Source organism: Crinia signifera, chromosome 2 (assembly GCF_055691185.1).
Source record: "Crinia signifera chromosome 2, ASM5569118v1, whole genome shotgun sequence".
Taxonomy (NCBI): Eukaryota; Metazoa; Chordata; class Amphibia; order Anura; family Myobatrachidae; genus Crinia; species Crinia signifera.
The window spans coordinates 8,491,079-8,497,464 of NC_139218.1; positions in this window are offsets into that span (position 1 = coordinate 8,491,079).

The following is a 6,386-nucleotide window of genomic DNA, read 5'->3' on the forward strand; positions in this document are numbered from 1 at the left end:
GCATTCTAAAGATCCTTGTGTATTCCATAACTACTGGGCATTCTATAGCTGCTGGACATTCTAAAGATCCCTGTGCAATCCATAGATACTAAGCATTCTAAAGATCCCTGTGCAATCCATAGATACTAAGCATTCTAAAGATCCCTGTGCATTCCATATATACTGGGCATTCTAACTATCCCTGTGCATTCCATAGATACTGGGCATTCTATAAAACTTAAGCATTCTATAGCTACTGGACATTCTAGAGATCCCTGTGCTTTCCATAGATACTGGGCATTCAAAAGATCCCTGTGCAATCCATAGTTACTGGGCATTCTAAAGATCCCAGTACATTCCATAGATACTGGACAGCATTCCATAGATACTAAGCATTCTAAAGATCCTTGTGCATTCCATAACTAATGGGCATTCTATAGAACATAAGCATTCTATAGCTGCTGGACATTCTAAAGATCCCTGTGCAATCCATATACACTGGGCATTCTAACAATCCCTGTGCATTCCATAGCTACTGGGCATTCTATAGAACTTAAGCATTCTATAGCTTCTGGACATTCTAGAGGTCCCTGTGCTTTCCATAGATACTGGGCATTCAAAAGATCCTTGTGTAATCTATAAATACTGGGCCTTCTATAGAACTTAAACATTCTATAGCTGCTGGACATTCTAAAGATCCCTGTGCAATCCATAGATACTAAGCATTCTAAAGATCCTTGTGTATTCCATAAGTACTGGGCATTCTATAGAACTTAATCATTCTATAGCTAATGAACATTCTAGAGATCCCTGTGCTTTCCATAGATAGATCTGAGAGCTGGTCAGACTCTGGCTTGCTCCAGGCATAATGTTATAGATTAGCAAAGAAGATTTGCACAGACTGGACAGACAGGCAGGGTCTTGCCGCTGCCTGTCTGCAACGTGGGAGCTGCCGGGGGTGACCCAGCCACCACTGTCTCTGGAGCGACTGCCGCCACCGCATGTGGTGGGCGTCCTGTCCTCCCTCAGCCCTACCGCCTCCGGCCAGCAAGGCATCTTAGTAATGTATGCAAAGAAAAATACATGGTGCAGATGCACACTCCATATTATTAATCAATAATAGAGGCTCTTGGTATATTAATTGGCCAAGAAATATTTGCCCACCAACCAGCTTCACGGTGGCCTCATTTCTGGTGGGTCCCTAATACTAAGTTTGAATCTGGGGTGCGGAACCCCGAAAAGGTTGGCATAGGCCAGTCACCCCAGGGCAGCACACAAGTGAAAAACTAAGCTAAAGGTGTATTCATAAGAAAGTAGCAGAAGCTAGAGGTTAAAAAGTGAAGTGCTAGAAAGTATAATATATTAGTGGGAAATAAATAGTGCTAAATAAATGTTAGGGTGTGCCACCCCGAAAGCAACTCAGCCACACCAACCCAAGGGGAGCCGCGCCCAAATCCATCCCCAAGATAAATGTCAATTTTAGGTCTTACCTATATTGTGCCTCCAGTTTGCAGTCTGGCTATTAGGGACCAAGCTGGTAAAATAATATTCAAATCAGGTGGGTGGGGTGCTACTCTAAGTTGAAGGAGTCCCAAACTTCAGGTGTACACAATATTAGCGTATGAATACACCTTTAGCTTAGTTTTTCACTTGTGTGCTGCCCTGGGGTGACTGGCCTATGCCAACCTTTTCGGGGTTCCGCGCCCCAGATTCAAACTTAGTATTAGGGACCCACCAGGAATGAGGCCACCGTGAAGCTGGTTGGTGGGCAAATATTTCTTGGCCAATTAATATACCAAGAGCCTCTATTATTGATTAATAATATGGAGTGTGCATCTGCACCATGTATTTTTCTTTGCAGAACTACAAGTCCCAGCATGATAGCACCTCATGTATCTTGGGTGTGCATTCTAAGACCCCCCCCCCCCCCAATAATCTTAGTAATGTATGCCTGACCCCCCCGGTTAGCCACACAGGGTCAGTTAAAAGATGGCGGTAATGCACGATATTTTTTATTTTCAAACAAGGCGCCGCTGCACGCTAACAGGGAGGCTCCACTTGCTGTAACAGTCTCCGGACTCAGGAACAGCCTATTCTCCCGGTGACCAGACCTGCAAACAGCTTCCCCAAGTTCTGCGAGCAGACAGTGGGGTTAGAGCTTGGTGAGACAGAATTGGTCTGTATGCAAATTAGGATATAGCACTCCCTGATATATACCATAGCGCTGTTAGCCTGTGGCGGCTTCTGCTCTTGTACTGTCTCTCCTGTCCAGTGTTTCACCCTGGTTTTGTCTGTATTATCCTCTTGTGTGTGTACAGTTATAACTGGCTGATTGTTGTGTATATATATATATATATATATATATATATATATATATATATTATACTGCATATCAATCACAGTTAACATGGCAGGAGGAAGCTCCAAGAGATCTGGCAAAAAGTGTAATACTAAGCTTACACAGTCTGCTGAGGGTACACTGGTGTGTGATAAGTGCACCCCAGATCCCTCTGTCACAGGCCTCCCCTGCTTGGGCCTTATAGCCCAATGAGGTTATATCACGCCTGTCTTCTGAGCTTTCAGCCTTACAGAAGGACAGAAAAACCTCCAGAACACAGCAGAGAGATTTAACTCTAGCTGTGGAGGTTTTAACAAAAGCCTTGACCCCAGAAACGGCCCAGCCCTCAGGGCCAGAGCACAAGACTCACAGCCCCTTACGCAGATTGTAGACACTGATACGGATGAGGATATGCCAGACCTAGAGGAGGGCGAGTATGCTACTCCAGATGCTGAAGAGCAACTACCCTTACTACCCCAGGAGCCTTAACAGGCCACCCAGGGGTTAGATGATTTTATTGATATGGTAAAGTTAGCTCTGGACATTGATGATGGAGCTGCTGCTCCCAGCCGCCCCTCCCTTTTTGGTAAAAACAAAAAAACAGGTGCCATCTTTTCCTCCTTCTGAGGAATTAGATGAGCATATGGTGTTGGCATGGAAAACCCTGACAAGAAATTCCAAATTTCTCAGAGGCTGTTGGCATCTTACCCCTTGGATGCTGAGGGCAGAAAAAAGGTGGAAACGCCCCCGGTGGTTGACCCTTCAGTCACCCGGCTGTCTAAAAAGACTGTCCTACCGGTACCAGGAGCCACAACTCTCCAAGATGCCTCGGACCGCAAGCTAGAACTTGCGCTTAAGGCTATCTATACAGCGGCTGGTGTACTACAGCGTCTGGCTCAGGCCATGGAGGTTTGGGCTGCTCAGATTGTTACGCACCTAAATCAAGGTGCTATGTTGAGGTCCTTTTAAAATTGGCAGAACAAATACGTGAAGCTTCAGCATAGATGGTGGAGGCCTCAAACGATATCTGCATCATAGGAAGCCTCTGTTTCAGCACGCAGATCACTCTGGCTCCACCAGTGGCAAGCTCATGCAGAGTCCAAGCGGGCTGTGGAGGCCCTCCCCATAGCAGGAGGTGTCTTGTTCAGGCCCGAACTTGAAAAGTGGATCTCACAGGCCAAAAGTTCCGTGGGCGCTCTAGAGGAGGTGCTGCCTCTCACAGAGGCTCCCGAGGTTGTGGTAATGGTGCCACCGCCTCCGCGAAGGAGGCTAAGGCCTCTGCCAAGCCCTCAGCATAACGGGCTGTGGGCCCACCTGGGGGACCCTAAGGTGGGAGCGCGTCTGCAAGATTACAAGCACGTGTGATTTCAATCTTGCCAAGAGGCATGGGTTCGAGATCGGATAGCCTTCGGCTACAAGATCCATTTACAGGCCCCACCCCCTCGCCGATTTTTCAAGACCGGTTTACCAGTTTCAGAACACAAAAGGACGGCTCTTAACCCCAGCCATTTTGAAGCTCGTGAAGGCGGGGGTGGTGATTCCGGAGGAACAACGGGAACTTGTGTATTATCACGGCGTCCATCACATCGCATGCGATATCGTGCAATGTTGTACAATGTCATACAATTTCAAACTTGTATGGCATTGTATATGGCATACAATGCCATACAATGAGATGGGATGCGATTAAAAATTGTATAAGCACCCTAATGGGTGCTTACAATGTGGATAGTGGGGGTATGAACAGGTCGTAAAACGCGGGCTCGCTGCGCTCGCCACGCTTCAGGTTCACGTTTATAGTGGGGGGTGGCGTGGGGGTGCATTTAACATTGTAAGCACCCATTAGGGTGCTTATACAATTTTTAATCGAATAGGGGCTAAAATCGCAGTGCATCGGGTGTATGGCATGCGATGCGATAAAAACATTGCACGATCAATATCGGGGGCGCCGTTATAATACACAAGTACCGAACAACGTACAATGGGGTTTTACTCCAGCCTTTTTCTTGTTCCGAAGCCGGGCGGCTCGGCTCGCCCCATCCTCAATTTGAAGGATCTGAACCCATATCTACAACCAGTCAAGTTTAGGATGTAGTCCCTGCAATCTGTGATTGCTGGATTGGAGGAGGGAGAGTTTCTGGTATCTCTCAATATCAAGGATGCATACCTCCATATTCCTATATGGCCAGCCCATCAGGCATACCTACGGTTCGCAACCAACATTGGCAGTTTCAGGCCCTACCATTCTGCCTCTCCACTGCTTCCGCGTCTTTACCAAAGTCATGGCGGTGATAATGGAGATACTACGGACGCAGGAAGTGACGGTAACACCGTATCTCGAGGACCTTCTATTGAAGGCTCCGTCCAGGGAGAACCTGTTGGAAAACATCACTCTGACACATAGCACGCTCATCCACCACAGATGGATTCTGAATTTTCAGAAATCCCAGCTTCAGCCCTCACAACGGGTATATGGGTATATTTTGCTCTTCTCCAGGCTCATTATCTCCTTCAGGGTCATCCCATCAGTGTACAGTCCGACAACTCCACAGCTGTCGCCTATATCAACAAGCAGGGCGGCATGCACAGTCGTGCAGCCATGAAGGAGGGGTGTTGAATCCCGATTTTATGCACAGGCTCAAGTGTTGGCCATCTCTGCAATCTTCATACCCGGCGTGGACAATTGGGAGACCGACTTCTTAAGTCGAGGAGACGTATACCAAGGAGAATGGTGCCTCCATCCTCAAGTGTTTCAACGCCTCATTCGCCGATGGGGTTATCCTCAGGCAGACGGGATGGCATCTCATCACAATTACCAGCTGCCCCTGTACTTCGCTCGGACAAAGGATCCGCTGGTGGCAGGAGTGCGCTGGTAGCACCTTGGCCGTTCCACTTTTGTTTACATCTTTCCTCCATTCCCACTTCTACCTCGGGTACTGCAGCGGATCAGGAGGGAGAAGGTCACAGTCCTACTGATAGCTCCAGATTGGCCTGGCAGGTCATGGTACACCAGCCTCACATCCCTGCTAATCGACGAACCATGGCCTCTGCCCCTTCAAGAAGATCTGCTCAATCAGGGGCCTCTCGTCTCTCTGGACTTAGGTCGTCTTCATTTGACGTCGTGGCAGCTGAAAGGACCATTCTAAGGTGCGCAGGAATTCCAAGGGCTGTTATCCCTACCATGATGAAGGCCAGAAAGGACGTTACCTCAAAACATTACCACAGCATCTGGCGGGCTTATGTGTCTTGGTGTGAGGAATGTGGTGCCTCCACTCCCCTTTTTAAGAAGGGGAGACTTCTCTTTTTGCAGGCAGGCTTAGCTGCGGGGCTACGTTTAGGCACTCTGAAGGTGCAGGTCTTGGCATTGTCAATCTTTTTTCAAAAACGATTGGTGCTCTTGCCGGATGTACATACCTTTTCCAGGTGGTGTTGCGGCTGCAACCACCCTTCCGCCCTCCTACGGCTCCCTGGAACTTGGATCTGGTCCTTGGTTTCCTGCAAAAGGCAGTTTTTGAGCTGTTAGAGGAGGTCGATCTTAAGTATCTTATGTGGAAAACGGTTCTCCTGGCCCTGGCCTCAGCCAGAAGGGTCTCGGATCTTGGAGCCGTCGCATGTTGACCACCATTTTTGGTGTTCCATGCTGACGGAGCTGAGCTCTCCTTGCCAGAGGTGGTATCTGCTTTCCACATAAACCAGCCGATTGTGGTGACGGCCTTTGGGGAGGATACTCCTGACACTTGAACTCTTGACGTGGTCAGAGCTCTGCATATTTATGTGGCAAGGACGGCATCCATCAGGAAGTCAGATGCTTTGTTTGTCACGTATGATCCGGTCCGGTTCGTCTTACTATCCATCAGGCTTATGTCGCTGACTCTCAACCTCCTCCTTCCTCTATTACGGCGCATTCTACGCGCTCGGCGGCTGCCCGTGGGATCTCTTTTCAGCAGCTCTGTATAGCTGCCACCTGGTACCGGTTTGACACCTTTGTGGCTCCAGCTTCTCAGTTTGGACGCTCGGTGTTAAGGGGGTCTCAGTGCATTCCCGCCCGTGTTGGGAGCTCTGGGAGGTT